This window comes from Falco peregrinus, chromosome 11 (genome assembly GCF_023634155.1).
Source record: "Falco peregrinus isolate bFalPer1 chromosome 11, bFalPer1.pri, whole genome shotgun sequence".
Lineage (NCBI taxonomy): Eukaryota > Metazoa > Chordata > Aves > Falconiformes > Falconidae > Falco > Falco peregrinus.
Genome location: NC_073731.1, coordinates 24,369,832 through 24,386,366, shown reverse-complemented (window position 1 = coordinate 24,386,366; position 16,535 = coordinate 24,369,832).

The window sequence follows — 16,535 nt, the reverse complement described above, 5'->3', positions numbered from 1 at the left end:
GTAATAACTTCTGTATGTATACACTGGTAAAGCTTCCTTTACAACTTAAAGGTTGCTGTTTTGCAATGCTTTCTATCAGAAAAATATTTTTAAAAAATATTTATGGAAAAGGGAGCTCTACACAATTAGAACACAATTCAAGTGAATTGACTTCAGATAGAATTAATTCACATATTAGGTTGTCTTTACATAAATAACTTTACAGGGAAGATGACATTAAGCTGTCAATTGGCTCAAAATTCCTTTAAAATGGATTATAATTCTTCAAGTAGATTTCCAACATGAAAAAGAATGAAAAGGCTAATAGTGAAGAAGGTTCTCTTAACATAAGAAGTGTTATGCCTGACCAGCTCTCTGGAGAAGTTTTACTGCTCTCTGCAGAGCAGTAATGTTCACTCTATTTTGTATCTCTAAATAGGCTGGAAAAAAAAGGTATCAATGTTACTTAGCTGCGATGCAAATAAATATTCATAACAATGGCACATGCATAGCTAATTGAACAGTTTTTGTTAATATTATACTAGATATTCATGGACATGTGCCTTTTTCTATAATGAAAATACTGCCTAAGGCTAGCTTTGTTTTTCTTGTCAAGAACAATTTATGTGCTTTCATTTAAATGAATATAAACTTCTATTCTCATGACAAAATAATTCACCATTAATTTAGGTAAAGGATTTCTTTATTCCCTTTGAGGTGCATTTTATTGAAAAAGAAAAACCTAAATGTATCTCAGAAATTTTCTGTATGCATTCTGTCTAATTTCTGCAATAACTGGCATGAATATGTAGGGACTTCAGTGATTACTTGCTAAGTAAATATGGGATAAAAGCATGTGAGATTTTATTTTACATTAATATGAAAAGAATTTTCTTGAAATAAATGATTCCTTCACAGATGTTTTAATTTACTGTTTTACACACTCAGTTTAGGTGTATATACATTAAATACACTGCCCTTCCCTTTATTTCCTTTGTTATTTTGATTCTTGCTTTATTATTTGTAGCTGAGATTCTGGTCCTCAAGCATGTTTTGAAAGGTGAAGAGGGCTAGAGTTAAGGTAAAGGCAGATCTCACAAATGTAACGGGGGAAAAAAACATAATATGGACGGAGATACTAGCTTCTGAGAAAGGGCTCAAGGATTTTTCCTCCCCTTTATCGCGTAGCAAAGTATATATATCCCTTCTTTCATGGAACTCTTATTTTCTTATCTTATTAACTGTTTACACGTTCTTCTCATTTAAATTTCAGTGATGTTACTTAAAGGTAACAAATGGTGCTAAGCACTGATTTAACTAATGAATTAATTCAGTTCAGACAGCAAATTAAGGCTGTCTGGTAAATAGAATATAACTCTTTCTATTAGAAGAATGAACCTCAGGCTACTCTGCTGCCTGTAACACCTAGGTTATTTGGCTACATTATGCTTCTTTCACGAAGTGCCTAAATTGCAATTCTTGGCAATGCTCTTTTAATCAAGTGCTGATACCCACCGTGCAGTTCAAGCACCTAAAGCGGGAAAAGGGAAATGTAAACATTAACTGTTACTGGAGATGATGGATCCAAGGCTATATATAGTAAGGAAGTTCCAGACTTATTTTAAAATTACTCTTCAGTACTATAAATTAGTACTTAAAAAGAAATCACTCATTTGTCTTTCAGGAGCAATAAGTTCCATATTGTGATTTTTCAGGTAATTATAATGCAAGGCATTATATCTTCTCAGAATGCAGGCCTGCAGTGACTCTTTGGTATGTTCTTCTTTGGGCTTGGGAGCCTTTTTCTAACCATGAGAGATTAGTTAATGGTGAAACCTGTTCAATCACAGCCATCTCATTCTGGGTGAGCAAGGTGACATTTTCTTTGCAGTGCATAGCCTTACCTCATGCTGGATTTGAGATGGTGTCTCAGAGTAAACAAGCTACCTTCGTTCTTCTGCTACTGACATCATTTAGACCTTTCAGACAGTAATTAAGTTGGAAAGCTGGAAAGGGAGAGGTTTTCCCATTAGGAAGAGGCAATCTAATGTGATTGGTATGGCCCATGGCTTGTGTTGCCTTTAAGTTCAGAGACGCTATTTTAGGTTAAACATATGCTGCATCCTGACAATCTGCGCAGCCCACAAACATCTGAGTGTACAGAATATAAGTAGGATACTCGGTTTAAGAGAAAGAAAATTATGAGACCAAATGGGGTATGTTTTGGGGTGCCAGATCTTTAGAAAAGCATCTTACAAAAGTTAAATCTTTAGAAAAGATCTTACAAAAACAGAACAACAAGAACAAACTGGATGGAAGGCAACATGAAAAACTGTCTTTGAACAGGACAGTAAGAAAATCAGAAGATTGTTATCAAATTAATTTAAGAAAAGGACATTTAATTTTTTTACTTAGGACTTCTCTTTGTTAACTAATTTTCTAACCGTATGACCATGATTGACAGGAATATTTTTTCCTGTAGAAGAATTACTGTAAATGGAAAGAGCGGGATTTTAAATAATTCTTTAAGATCATTATCCACCCATACAAGAGTAGTATAGCTTGAAAAAACAGATTTAAAATGTTGTAAGGAAGGTTTGGGTTTCTCCTTCTTTTTTTTTTTTTTTTTTTTTTTTACACCTTGTTTCTATTTTTGTAAGTGAACAAGTGCAGCAGAACTTCCCAAGTAGCTTCAAAAATTGGAAGTTTCTCTGAATGCTGCTAGTTTGCAAAGTGGAGGAGGGGGGAGGAATCAAATGTGAGTTACAATGAATCGTGATTGACCCATTTTCACATTTCTGTTCCTTTCCTGTTCTTTTTCATATGCTGCTTTGACAACACCTCTAATCCTGAGAATGAGATTCCTTCCAGATCATGCTTTGAAGATCTCCAGGAATGGAGAATACTTTGTAAACAATGCTAGGTACTGATAAGAAGCAGTAACTGTAAAATCCTTAATTGTGTCAGATTTCATGGCATTGCTCTGCTCTACATACCTTGAGAGAGGTAAACCTGTGAGTATTTCACATTTGCATTACTGCAGTTTTCAACTAGTGAAGGGATATTAGCAAAATGCAGATGTATGCTTCTTCCAAATCAGTGGTCATATTTCACAATTCAAGTTGCTGAAACTGTCCAGACTATGTAAAACAGCAAAGATTTTTGCCATATATAGTGCATAAAAACATGTTCACGTAGTTTAATGTAAAATAAAGGGCTTATCATTAAGTCCTTGTTAAGATGTTGCTACATCTTACTGCCTGTCCAAACTGCACCTGTAAAAGCTATTTAAAAACTGTTTCAGAGAGATACAGTATATTTGGCAGAGAAGCCTTTTACCATCAGCAAGCAGAAAGGTATTTTTGTGTAACGCATTGGGAAAATACTTTGCATACAGCAAATGCAGGGAAGTCTCATCTTAGTCATTGTATGGCATAAAGAGCTGAATCAATGTGTGCTGCTGCATCCTTTCCTAAAAAAGTGTTGTCATCAGTTGTTAACCTTGCATATAGTTGAGAACTGAATTTGATTCTTCCTGTAGCTACACTTTTTCTCTCAGCCAAGCACACTGGGAAGAGGCCGATCTGCAAATGAATTGCGTTCTTTTCATTACTATGCACTGGATGGTTTGGGTTTTATTTGTTGCATGGCTCCATGCAGTAATAAAACCTGTAGATCCCCTGACACTCCTGTCATTGGACATGCCAGATTTGAAGTAGGAATCTTATAAAGATGTATTCTTATTGTGATTTAATATTCATATATTTTACTACTATTGGGGGGGTTAATTCCTTAAAAGGGAAAGCAATATTGATAAAGATAGAGACTGTGTCTGGAAAGCCATACCTGTTTTCTTCTGATGTTGCCCTCATAAGTAGCCTTAGGTCACACCTCGTCTTTTCACAGACCTGCTTTCCCATCTGATAAATAGGAACAAGGAGGCCAGTCTCCTTTAGCAATGTGCCCAGAGACATGCCAATGGGAATGTTACATCTTTTTCCTTCAGTTAACTTAGCAAAGCAAAAAGTATTGGAGAACATAATTCACTTTTTTTTTTTTTTCTATTCTGCAAGGCTGCCAATAGTCATGGCAAGTGACAAACAGGAGAGTAGTTCTGTGACTCTCCTGTTTCTGTGGAACTCCTGACCCACTTATTTGGAGAGAGGTGTTTTATGGAGATCTGTTAGTCGTGGCCTTCCTAGATCCTTAACAAAAGGAAAACTCGTTTCTTTCCATCTTAGGAAAAATAGTGAAAACTCAGTGTTTTGCTTGTTTATTGAATCCCACTGCCAAAAGATTAACAGCTGAAGTCCAATTCATCACCTCGGACTGCATTAAAAGTGCTACACCCTCACACCATTTAATGATGTCTTTTATGGTCACAATAAGATATTTATAATGAGAGACTTAAACTTTCATGTTTCTTAATTAAAGAGATTTTTCTAAACTAGTTGTAACCTGCATTTGGCCTTATGATGCCTCCCAGAATAACAATGATCTACAAGTTAATATGTAAGGGCTCACGACTGATTGTTGCTCCTCTTCTTCCGCATATTAAGTAGCGCTCATTAATTAATATTCAGCTTGCTTGCTTCTTGCACACAGGACATCATCTTTGCACTGGGTTCCCAGTAGACAAAAGAATAATTGTAGTTCAAATGAAAAGCTTGCGAGATCCCTTTGAGTGGGGTGTTAATATTACAAACGTGAAAAAGAGTTCAGGGGCTAAAGAAATTTAGGATTTTTTTTTTTTTTTTTTATTGCAACAAAAATGTGACTCTAACTGTTTTGGTTTGGAAAGTCAAGCTACCTATTATCTATATGAATGCCTTAAATATATTCTCTAGGGGCTTACCTGTATAGAAACTGCGACCAACTGTTTGAAATCTACACTTTCAGGTATTTCAGTACATCTATGTTCCCGCTCTCTCTTTTTTTTTTTTCTTTTTTTTTTTTTTTTTTATTTCCAGACTAACACTATATTTTTAGGACTGGTTTTGAAATAGGTCTTTCTTATTTTATTATGTCACTTAGTTGATACGCAATTATATAAGATCTGATTTATCTGGTTTCCAGTTTGCACAGATGAGATCAAAGTTTCCAATTCATATCTATTTCTTGATGAGCTGGAGAATAAAATGCTGCACACAATCATTTTTGTGGCTTTCAACTAATCACTTTGCTCAGACAAACTATCAGATGGCAAAAGCAGTTTAGCTTGATAACTGCAGAAATTCTGAAAAACAAAAACACAGTAGCTTATCCCAGCACTAGCCCTTCTGGCAGTTAATATTGAGTTCAAGTGTGTCTTATTTTTAGAAACATTAATTAAATAAAGAAAAAGACTGTAGAATCAATGTGATTAATTTTTGCAGAAATTTTGTTATTAATCTGCTCAAATACTGAAAGCAAATGTTATAAATAAATATGATTTTGTGTGTGAGAAACTAACCCAAAAAACCCACACGTCTATCCTGCATTCAAACATCCTTAAACTACTGGAGAATTTACAGCCACATCTCTACACTGTAGTCTGACCCTATCTGCAGTCTCTTATAAAAGCAAATAAAAATACATGCATTAAAAAATTTGTCCCACCGGAAACTCAAAGTTTAGGTGTCTGCGCATCACCTACAAAGCAGATCTGTTCTGCAGCTGCATGTTAGTTTCCTTACTTTTAAGGTATCTTTATGTCATGGGACCAGGAATTTCTGTTTGCTTATTTGCTTGCCTTTTCTTTTCTATTCTTTTCTTTTCTCTTTTTTTCCCTTTTTTTTTTTTTTTTTTTTTTTTTTTTTTTTTAACAATAAGTCTCCCTTTGGGACATGTCACTTGAAGCTTGTGTTTGTCATGCTCCTGGTGCAGGGAAAAAACACACACTAAATTCAATCTTTAAATTAAGCTGTAACCAAGCTTGTATATTCATTAGAGGAGAAAAATTCTCTTCTGAGAAGTTCAAATTGTTTATTGATTTTCATTTCTGTGTTCAAGTGAAGCTTGAGTAAGTCTGTCTCACTGCAGTCCCTCTGGGGAAACACTGCCAACAAGTGCATCACATTTCAACCCAAGTGAGCAGTTAGCAACAAAAATCTGAGAATTCCTTTAAAACTATATTAATAAATAGTTAGAGGGTGAGATTTCCAGTTCAATATGGCTGATTCTTTTGCAAAGGGAATAACAGGCTTGAATTGCAGGCTATAAATGACAATCCTCTTGAAAAGCCTTAAAGTAAAATCAGGTGAGTAGAAAGTGCTATTAGTGGCATGCTATTTGGGGAGCGGGAAGAGGGGGGAAATACAGACAGGAGGGGGAAGGTGCTACATTTTTCTTAAAATTTTGCAATGTCCTATTGACCCGATTCTTTCCAGCTGCAACCACCTTGTGAATCTCTCGGCAAGAAGAAAAATACACACAATAGTAGTTACCAACACTTAATATCTCTCTTTTTAGTATGTTTATTGAAGCATGTTCTTAAGAAGAAACAAAAGCTTAGGAAAGTGTACAACTGGTACTGCTTAGGGAACCCTAGAGCCTGTCTTGGATGTGGACTGTGTGACTGAGTCAGTTCTCATGGTATAAGTGTCACTCGCAAACCATTTGAATATCACACTAACTAGTAAAAAAGTATGCTGATAAATTTGCCTTCAGTTTCTCAAGGTTAATTTCAATTAAGAAATCTAATTAAATGAATTTGAATTTATTACGCATGTCATCAGATTTTCACCAGGATGGGATTTTTTTACCCCTTTCCTTTCCAAGTTCCTATGTAGATAGGAAGAGCTTTTTTAAAAAATAAAACAAGTTTGTACATTTTGGTCTTGTCACTGGTTAGGAACAGTTTGTGTCAGCAATGTGCAATAAGACAAGGAAAGATAATTCCATCTTATCTTTATAAAGGTAAGAAAGCAGCATTTCATGCCAAACAGGGAAACGTATTCATTCAAATACATAGAGGATCCCCCTACTTTCTTTGACTAGTCATAGGGCAAAAGTGTGGATAAAATATTTGCAAATATTCCTGGTCAAAATTACCAGGCATGTCCTTCAATAATTCAGTAATTAACAGAGGATGTAAGAAAATAATGCTTATTTCCCTCACTTTTATCTGGATATATATTACACTGCCTTGTGTTTCATGCAGGAGAGAAGGGCAATAACAACTGAAGTTCCTTTTTGAGTAGGGTTCGTAGGTACCGGTGAGCATCTGTTTCATCAGTCCTGCAGGCAGCTGATTAATAAAAGGCTGTAAAAAAAAATCCAGCTTTATCTTATGATGTGTTCACAGTAACCTCAACTTCTTATAAAACTCTTTCTCTGATTTTTTTGCACCTGATTCCATTGGCTCTGCTGTGACAGGTTACCTCTGCCGTTGCTTTGCACAGCGTGCCTCAGCACATCCAGCTTTGGGCTCCATCGACTCCAACTAGAGATGATATTCCTGTGGTTACACACTGCTTTTCTTCCCTCTCCCACCTCCCGTCACAGACCCTGTGTTAAGTGGAGCCTGGAAAGCAATTCTTGGCCAATGGTACCATAACAAACAGGTTGGTGCAAAGGGCATTATGAGATGGCATCTTAAAATATAGACTGTGTATTCAAGCTTTCATAATTTCAAAGCATTCCATGCCTTTTTTTTTTCCCTCCGGAGATATTCACATTGCATGTAGAATGTGAGGGCTTGAAATATTCATTTCAAATGGCTGTTGATTAAATCATAATGGTAAAGTCATCTATCTCTGAAAGCTCTATTTTGGGCAAGATTTATTTAAGAAAAATTAAAATAAGATTCTAAAACTTGCTCTGAAGACTTTTTTTTTTTTAAGAAAGGAACTTTGAAAATGCCTGAGTGATGACTTTTAATTGCCTAATGATTTTAAAGGCCAAGTGGTGGCTTTTAATGCCATTTAATTTTGTCTAAATTATTTAGGCAATTTTCAAAATCCTCAACTCCCCCTTGTTAATGCATAGGCCAGAAGAAAAAGCAGTTGGGCTGTTACTGCTGACAAAGTGCTAAACACCCCATTCCCATAGAGACAGAGGCACAGTTTCCAAGCTGAAGGAGATTCCCTCCTTCCCTTTATCCCACTCTTCCTTCTACCCCAGCAGGGAGACTGGCTGCCCATTGGCTTCAGGTTCCATCAGACTCCAACAGGGTTATTTCTTCATCTGCTGTCTTTGTTTCTTACTGATGCTGTGCTTCATCATTCTCTTGCATTGCTCTTTTCATGGATTAAGATGAGGAAAAATCACATGGATGTCCCTGCTCTTGTATCTCTGGTGGTGCTACAGCTACTGCTGGCTGTGCTGGAGTTTCTCTCCATTCAGTCTTTGGAGCTGTTATGTACATATATACGTGTGTGTGTGTGTGTATAAATGTTTCTTGGAACAGACTGTTGAAGATGTCTCCTACATCTTAACTATTTGTCTGTTGGAATATTTGTTATAATGAAGAGTTGTGTATACACAAGAGATTAGCTGGGCTAATAGTTTGATGGCTATGGCTTTCAATCAGTTTGGCTAAGAGAACTCAGCTAGGTCTTGCATGTTTTGCATGTTCCATAAAATACTCTATATGTAAACTGTGGGTGCTTCTCAAGTAGCAAAGCTACAGCCAAAGGAGCTGAAAGGGAAAGAGGCATGTTTGAACCCTCCTCAGCTGTTTGGGAACTTTAAAACTTTTCCAGATAAAATGTTAGCCATAATGTTTATAGATCAACACAAACACTTCTGGCAGTGGTAGCATCTCACTTTCCAGTTCAAAACAAAAATCATTTTGCTGGAAAATTTCCAGAATAGTGCTACTTAGTGTCGCAATGGCAGGCTGGTCAAATGAATCTGCAAATCCAAAAGTAAAGGAAAGATAGAACTGAAACGAGACTTCAAGCATGTCCTCTACCTAGCAGACAAAATAAAAACTGTCACTAAGAAGCTGATAATTGCTAAATCTCATTGGTTTAACTTTCTTGGTTATGATTTATGCGTTCTGTGTTTCTCTGCTCCTTTACATCAATTGTCTGTCCTCTGACGATTCTTACTTAATTCTAGGCATTTGATCTGCTGTAGGATCTCTGTTAATCTGCTGTAAATGTTGACTTCTACATTTTAAAGAATATGAACAAAGATTCTAATAACACTACTGCTTGTATGCATCTTTGATATGGGTTTCAAAAGTTAGTGTACAGTCGTGCAGTATTACAAAGCACTAGTTCACCAAGCCTGAGATCTCCTACAGACACAGAAATCACCAAAGGTTTTAAGAGAATTATGAGCTGGAAAGAATGAACTGGATTGTAATCTCCCTTCCTGCCTCCCGTCTTCCTTAATTTTTCTCATGGAACAAAATGTTCAGTGGCATTTTTGGACTCTCCTGGCTTGCCACATACCAGAATTAGTCTGCCAAGCTGACATATAGCTGAAGGAAAAATCAGAATTTCTTGAAATGGCAGGGTGCTTTGAATGGTGGATGGCCTGTCTAAAGGAGCTAATTCAAGGTAGGAGGTAGTATGTCCTTCCACTTCTTGGAAGGGTTGATTTGACTACATTAGGTGCACACATGGAGAGTGCCAAATTGCTTTGCTTTTACATAAATGAAAATATTTTTTAAAGTTGCTTATTTTTTTTCCCCTGAGTCCCCCAGAGACGTGCTATCTCCATTTGCTTTGAGCAATGGTGTAGGTCCCACCAACACATCACGCTTTGAGGTGGAGCTTGGTGAAAGTGATGCCTTTCTCACAGGTCTCTGTCTCCCATTCTTCCCTTAACAGCCATTTGCTGCCATTAACTGGACATTTCCAAACACCTCCAATGTCCTACAGCATCTGGTCCATGGGCCAGATGCCATAAATGCTAATTTGTGCTGGAGAGAGCCCCAAATCTAATTATTACTGCTTAAGGACAGATTTTTTTTTTCCCTCCTTCAATGCTGTGTGTTCCTCATGCTATGCTTTTTGGCCACGTAGGACTAAACTGCTCTGAGTAACCTAGATGTGCAAAACACATCAAGCTTCACTCGATAGCACTTGTTACATGTTATCTATCAACTAGATGTATGACTAGCCACCAAGATCTGGGGTTTTCTGTTGAATTGTTTGTTTAAAATAATATCTAGATTCCTGTTGTTTCCTTTTGTTCTGGTTTCAGATGAGTAACAGATGAGTTTTGTTTATTTAGTGTAACTTAAAGTCTGCATTTTCATGTTGAAGGGAAACATTTGTGTGACTGTCTTCTGCGGGATAATGATCTTTCAAAAGACTTTATTGAAAGGCAGAGGACAAAAGGGGGAAGAAGAAGGATTCTGCTAAAAGGCTTTCTCTGTATTTCAGTAAATGGTTTCCAAATCCTCTGTTTCAAAGAACATCAGCTGACTTCTCTCTTTTATCAGCTACGACTCCTTTTTCAGTCCTTTCACATACATATGTTGTTTTGCGGGGTTCTAGAGGGGGGGAATAATTTTATTCTTTCAGAATATTTACTTTCTTCTCCAAAACTTTCAGTGTGTTGTCAGCTGTCTTAGGAAAGTCTCATGCTTATCTTTACTCATACTTCTCATCAGCCTTGAATGTGTACATGATGGTGATACTATCAAAGCACAAGTTTTCTTTGGTGCAAAGTTCTGCACAATTCCCCATCTGCTTGGCTGGTGTGTGAGGCCTTACTTGTCATTAAAAAGATCTGATTTTTCTTGGAATCAAAGTCATCTCAGATTAGATGAAACAGGCAAGGACATAAATTTTAAGTTTCTGTTTCACAAGGAAGCTTGTTTAGTTTGCTTAGTATCAGAGGCTTCTAATTACTCTGGATATAAGTTTTTCAATCTTTCAATCAGTTCGTACATTACTACTACTATAAGTACAAAAATCTGCCATATGTTTTTACAGTGAGCATGTTAATCTGAACACTGACCTTCACAGCGCTGTCACTGGCTACGCTCAAAGCTGACTTTGTGGGAAGCATTTTCATCAGTGGTGTCAAAAACCTTCAATAATTAAAGTTACTATCACATATGTACTTTTTTTTTCCTTTTCTTGTAATAAAAGAAGTCTTCTCTAGAGCAAAGAGAAAAAATTAATTGATCTGACACTTGAGCTAAGAAAACATACTTAAAGGAATATCACTTAAAGGAAAAGGAAGTTTGGAGTCTCAAATAATTAAAATGAGAATTTGGTCAGGCAAATGAAGGCATTTTCTTTCAATATACTGCTTCACATAGACTTGCAAAAGTCTTCCCATGTGTCTTGTATTACTGGACCCTATTTCTGAACTTTAGAAAAACAGCAGGATTAGGCTCAGAGTACCTTTTTCTATGAAAGAGGCAATAAAAATACAATTAAAAACATGCAATTTTATTCAGAATGTGTGTGATGTAAAGATTTTTATTTCCACTTCAGCCTGCATGTACTTGTTCTCTTTTCTGTAAATCTTTGGTAGACTTGGATGCTATACAGGGAACTTCTCATTTACATCTTCAAAGTTAGATTGCCAATTACCAATACCTAAAATTCTTAATATAGCTTTTCTCTAGAAGCAACTGCTACGTTGCCTAAGGAATTTATATAAATACAGGAGAATATATTCCAATAAATTATTAAACAATTAAAAAAATGCAGGTTAAGGGTGGGGCAGGGGACAAAAACAAAGGCACCGTCTGCTTTGGCAATGGATTGATAATCAATGAAAGGATGAAACAGCTGCTACTAAAGCTTTTGAATACTATTTTTTTTTTTTCTCCCTAACCAGTAGCAATTGTCTTTCTGAAGATGAAGACCCTAAGATACAGAGTTTGAGATAACATGTGCTGTGTACCAGTCATGTTGTTGTATCAACCATTCTTATGTAAAAGATATTTATATTTTTATTTCATCAATTTGAAGTCGTCCATGTCCAGCTGTCAGTAGAGGATATTTCAAGGCCTTCAAAACTTTTTATAAAGGCAGCTTAAGTTAACAGTATTTTACTACTATTTTTTAAATAAGCTTGCAATTTTGTGTGTATTATAAACTCCCTTTAAACAAATGAGATTTCTTGCCAATAGGAAGCTACAAGAAGTAGTCTTTAACAGAATATCTATCATAGCCTGTCTTTTATCTTTGTCCACAAGTTCCTTTGCAAGCAATGAAGAAACTGTAGCAATATACTCCAACAATAGTGAGTGTCATCTTTGCCTGTCTTGGTTTATTTATTTATATAGTCATGTGAAACAAGATCACTCCATCAGTTTGTGGTGTTACCATAAAAAGGGTGGAGGAGAAGACAAACATTTATAGGAAGGGAAGTTTTCCCCCTGTAATGGCCACAATAAATATGTGTGGTGGAGAAAAATGCGAGAAGACATGCACACCTGATGTTGAAGAAAAGCCCGTTCATGCTTAATACATTGGAGAAATTGTTCAAGAGCTGCTCATCCATGTTAAAAAATATTACCCCTGTAATCCTGCCAAGGACAGCGAGACCTATTGTAGTTGACTGAATAAGTACTGGTCGTTCAAGTTAAAGTGTCATAGGGGCAGCTGTAATTTATACACCCAATTTTTCTAACACATCCAAAACATTTTTTTTTAAGAAACAGGCCAGATTCTTGGAAAACATAAATTGGTACAGCTAATTAAAGCCAATGGCTCCATTCCAGGTTTTCTGAGCTGTGTCTCTTGTCCACCGTGCATCACCTTGCCTGTTTGCATGAGTTCTGTGCTTTTAATTTTGAGATCTTGTGTGTTTCTATCTGCCAGTTTTAACAATCATGGCAGAGATTTGCTTAATTTTGAATAAGAGTGGATTAAAAAAGTACTAGTTAACACCTATATGAAAAGCTGAAATGCCTAAGAGGTCACCAAGGGAAGGACAGAGACCTTAGTCTGCACAGGTTTTATTGTGATTAGACAAGCTTTATGCCAATCATCATCAGGAGTTGTATTGCAGGTCAGGAGCCAACTTTAGAAAGGAGATTGACCATATGGATGTTAAACTAATGGATTTGTGTTTTCATAAACAGGGCAGACTGATGTAAAGCCTAACTTAAAAAAAAAAAAAAAAAGTGCAAAGAGACCTCATGATAAAGTATCCCATGACAGCTCATAGGGCTCAGGAAAAAAGAGGAGTCATAAAAAAACGTGCGTTGGGGCGCAGGGGAGGAAGAAGGAAGATTCTAGCTGAAAAGACATCAAGCCAAGAGCCAGCATGTTGAACTCATATCAGTATATGCACAAGGGTTGCACAGGGGCTGTGCCCCATAACAGTGGGTCTCAGCTGTAAAACCTGCCTGTCTAGGACAGGAGGCAGCATGCGGGCAACTTGCATTTTGCTTGCTGTCTACAGGGAGGCTGTTTCAGACCGTCTGATCCTGGGTATTCCTGATCCTGAAAGCCATCAGCTTAAGAAAGCAGCACAAAAGTCTTTCTTCTCCTCACCTATGCACTCTGGGTACCAGCACCTAACCCTGCCTCATGAATCCTCTGCATCAAAACAGCAACAGCTGTTTAAATGACTCCTGTTCCCAGCTGCTTTTCCCCCTTGCCAAAAGTACAAAAAAGTACTTTTTTGCCTCACTTAAGTCTGTCCAACTTTTTTTTTTTTTTTTGTGGTCATACTGCAAACCAGATCGAGCAAAAGATACGCTTTTTAAAATAAAATCTTTTCACTGGATTATTCGTTGTTTCCACAAATCGGGGGGTTGAATCAGTTCTGGCAAGAAAGTAGTAACCTATACGGGTTGAGAGTAAGTGATGCAAGGGGACTGAAAGACCTCTTTATCACCAAAGTATAGCCTGGATCCAGAATTAAGATTTCATGGTCTGGACTTGCTTGCAGAGGTTTGCATATGTCTTGGTGCCCACAGCTGAGCAGATATAGAACCTAGTCTGGAAATTCAGAGAAAAGATGGTACGTTGAGGCTTGTTGAACGATTGGAGAGGAATTAGAATGGAGGGGTGGGAAAAATCATTTAAGTGATAGTTTCGTAGTAGAAAGGACCTCATTCAGTTTTTATTCATTCATCTTTTAGACAAACTCCTATACAACAAGTCATGGGACTTGCACGTAAACACTAACAACCTTCTACCTGGTATCCCAGCTAGCAGAGTAAGGCCAAGCACCAGCTGTGGCTCCTGCAGCTGAGCCATAACCAAACAAGTACCTGTCACCTGCGGCCACCCCAGAGCAGGCAGAGTAAGGGTAGTCTGTCACAGATGTGAGAGAGATGCAAGGAGCTAATAAAGTCAAGAGCAGTAATTTCTTTCTCCTTCAGTTTCTGAAGGTTAGAGGTAGAAATGTTCAGCACTTTGCCTTGTGCCCTTTTGTTCCCCTCTCTTAATTTGTTTACGTCCCTTCCCTTTTCTTTGAGGCTGGTCTCCAAAGACTCCAGCAGAAAGAAAGGGGTGCGTCTGCTCTCATAATCGCCAACTCCTTTGCTGTAATAGAAAAGCATAGATACACAAAAGATCAATTCTGTACAGAAACTGGGGAGACATAGTTTACTCCCCATACTTTTCCAATCAAATAAATGTGAATGCATCCACTTATCTAGTCAGCCAAACACAGAAAGTTTCCAGAACCCATATAACTGTTAGTAATGACAAAAAGGTTTCACATTATCTACCTCATCCACATTTCCTCAGAGATCAATATAGCTGAACACATCTTCTGCATACTTCCATAAGGAGACAAATATAAAACTTAGTTGCATCAAATGTATTTAGAAACCAGTTTTTAAATGGAAAAGAAGGGGGGGAAATCTAAAGAACATCGATAAAATGTTAGAATTACATTATTTGAAACAAGGATGAATGGGATAGCCCAAAGTCAAAAGGATTTACTCAGCAACTTTCCAGAGGTGATAAATGATCTTTCTTAAAACATGGTTGGCGCAATGCATTTTGCTAACATGTAAAGTGCTTCAACTTGGTAATTTGAAAATGTCACAATGCTGAAATTCCTCAAATGGCTTTGCGGTGAGGGGAAAGAATATTAACACCTCGTATGGATTTCACTTTGCTAATTTCAGGCAAGTTCTAGCCTCTTGAAGAGCCACAGTTATTTTGCAGATTTGGGGTTTCAGTGGTTTACGGTAAGCCCAGTAGAATTTTGCCAATATCGTGCAAGGTGGTTTGGTGGGGGTTTAGGACTGGAACTTCTGCAACTTCTGTTTAAAAACCCTTTTTGACCTCAGGCAAAATACTTTGTTGGGGAGGAACAAAGCTCAACACTACAAACAGATTTGGAGACCTCGGGTGCCATTCGCCTCTCTGGAAATGTACCTCTTGTTTCCTGGGTCTCAGTTCTTCCCTCTGCACGCAGGAATAGCAGCCCATCCCTACCATACAAGGGTACTGTGAGCTAGTTAATACCTGTGATTTATTATAGTCGCACTGTAGGTATTGCTTTTCATTTCTGTGCAGTCCTGTGCTTTCATATCTATGAAATAGTGCTAGTTTCTCTCTTTTCCTGCCCCATATTTAACATCATTCTTGGGCCTATGTTCATTGACTGGTTTCAAGGCCATTGTAATAACCTTGATTTGCAACACGAAGCATCTTCATAGTCTTGCAGCGTTCAGTCCCTACTGGAGAGTTTAAAAGGTGTGCTGCACAGGAGCTATCTCCACATAATTTCCATCTTCACAAGCTAGGTTCATCTACTGACTCTTGCATCACACACAGTTCAATTCTATTTTGGCCAAGTAGAGAGTCTGATATATCCTGAAGTATGTAGGACAGCAAGAAAGTCTCGCCCACAGAGAGTGCCATGACAGGTTTTGCTTTTCTCATGTGTAAGCACGTGAAGTTGTTCTATTGAAAAAACCTCCACCGTTCTTCACAGCTTACCAAAACACTGTGAAAATTTCAAAAGGTTTGCATTGTTCTACACAAAGCAAGCAACCACCTCACCACCATCACTTTTCTGTGGAAGTCCTAGCTAGCTTACATTTGTCTGAGAGAGGTCAATCTGATATTGGTGCTCAGGTTGGCAAAATCTGGACCTCTATGACCAAAACTATATTCAAACCCAGGGCAGCACCCAAGCCAGTTTGCAGGATCCTACCTCGGTACTCCCCAGGCTACTGGCAAGCCTTCTTATTTGTTTCACATGCTAGTTTTATTCGTGGACTCAAGTAAGCACTTATGATTCCAGTTTTGAAGTTGCATTGTGGAAACGGATATAAAAATGTACCTTATGGTTGGATTAGAAATAGTGATTTTTAACTTTAAGCTATATTTGGAATACATTACTCATATTGACTTCTGTGGACTTAGTTGTGGTATAAGATACTACCCAGCATAGTTGAACCTGGACCAGAGTGACTAAGATCATGAGTTCATCTTGTTTACTCAAGCTGTTGCATGTCCATTCCTCCAAAATTACAAGTATGTGTGCACATACAGAGGAGTACGTTATACTGTGAACGTTAACTGTTCCTTTTTTCATCTAGTGGGCAAAGTAGGCCACCAGCAACATGTTGTTCTTCTGGACTATAGATGACAGCAATGGGGTTATAAAGTTAAATGGGAGATGCCAAACAACTGCTACAAGAGATCTGTGCGCTGTGGTGCGAGCCAGCCCCACTC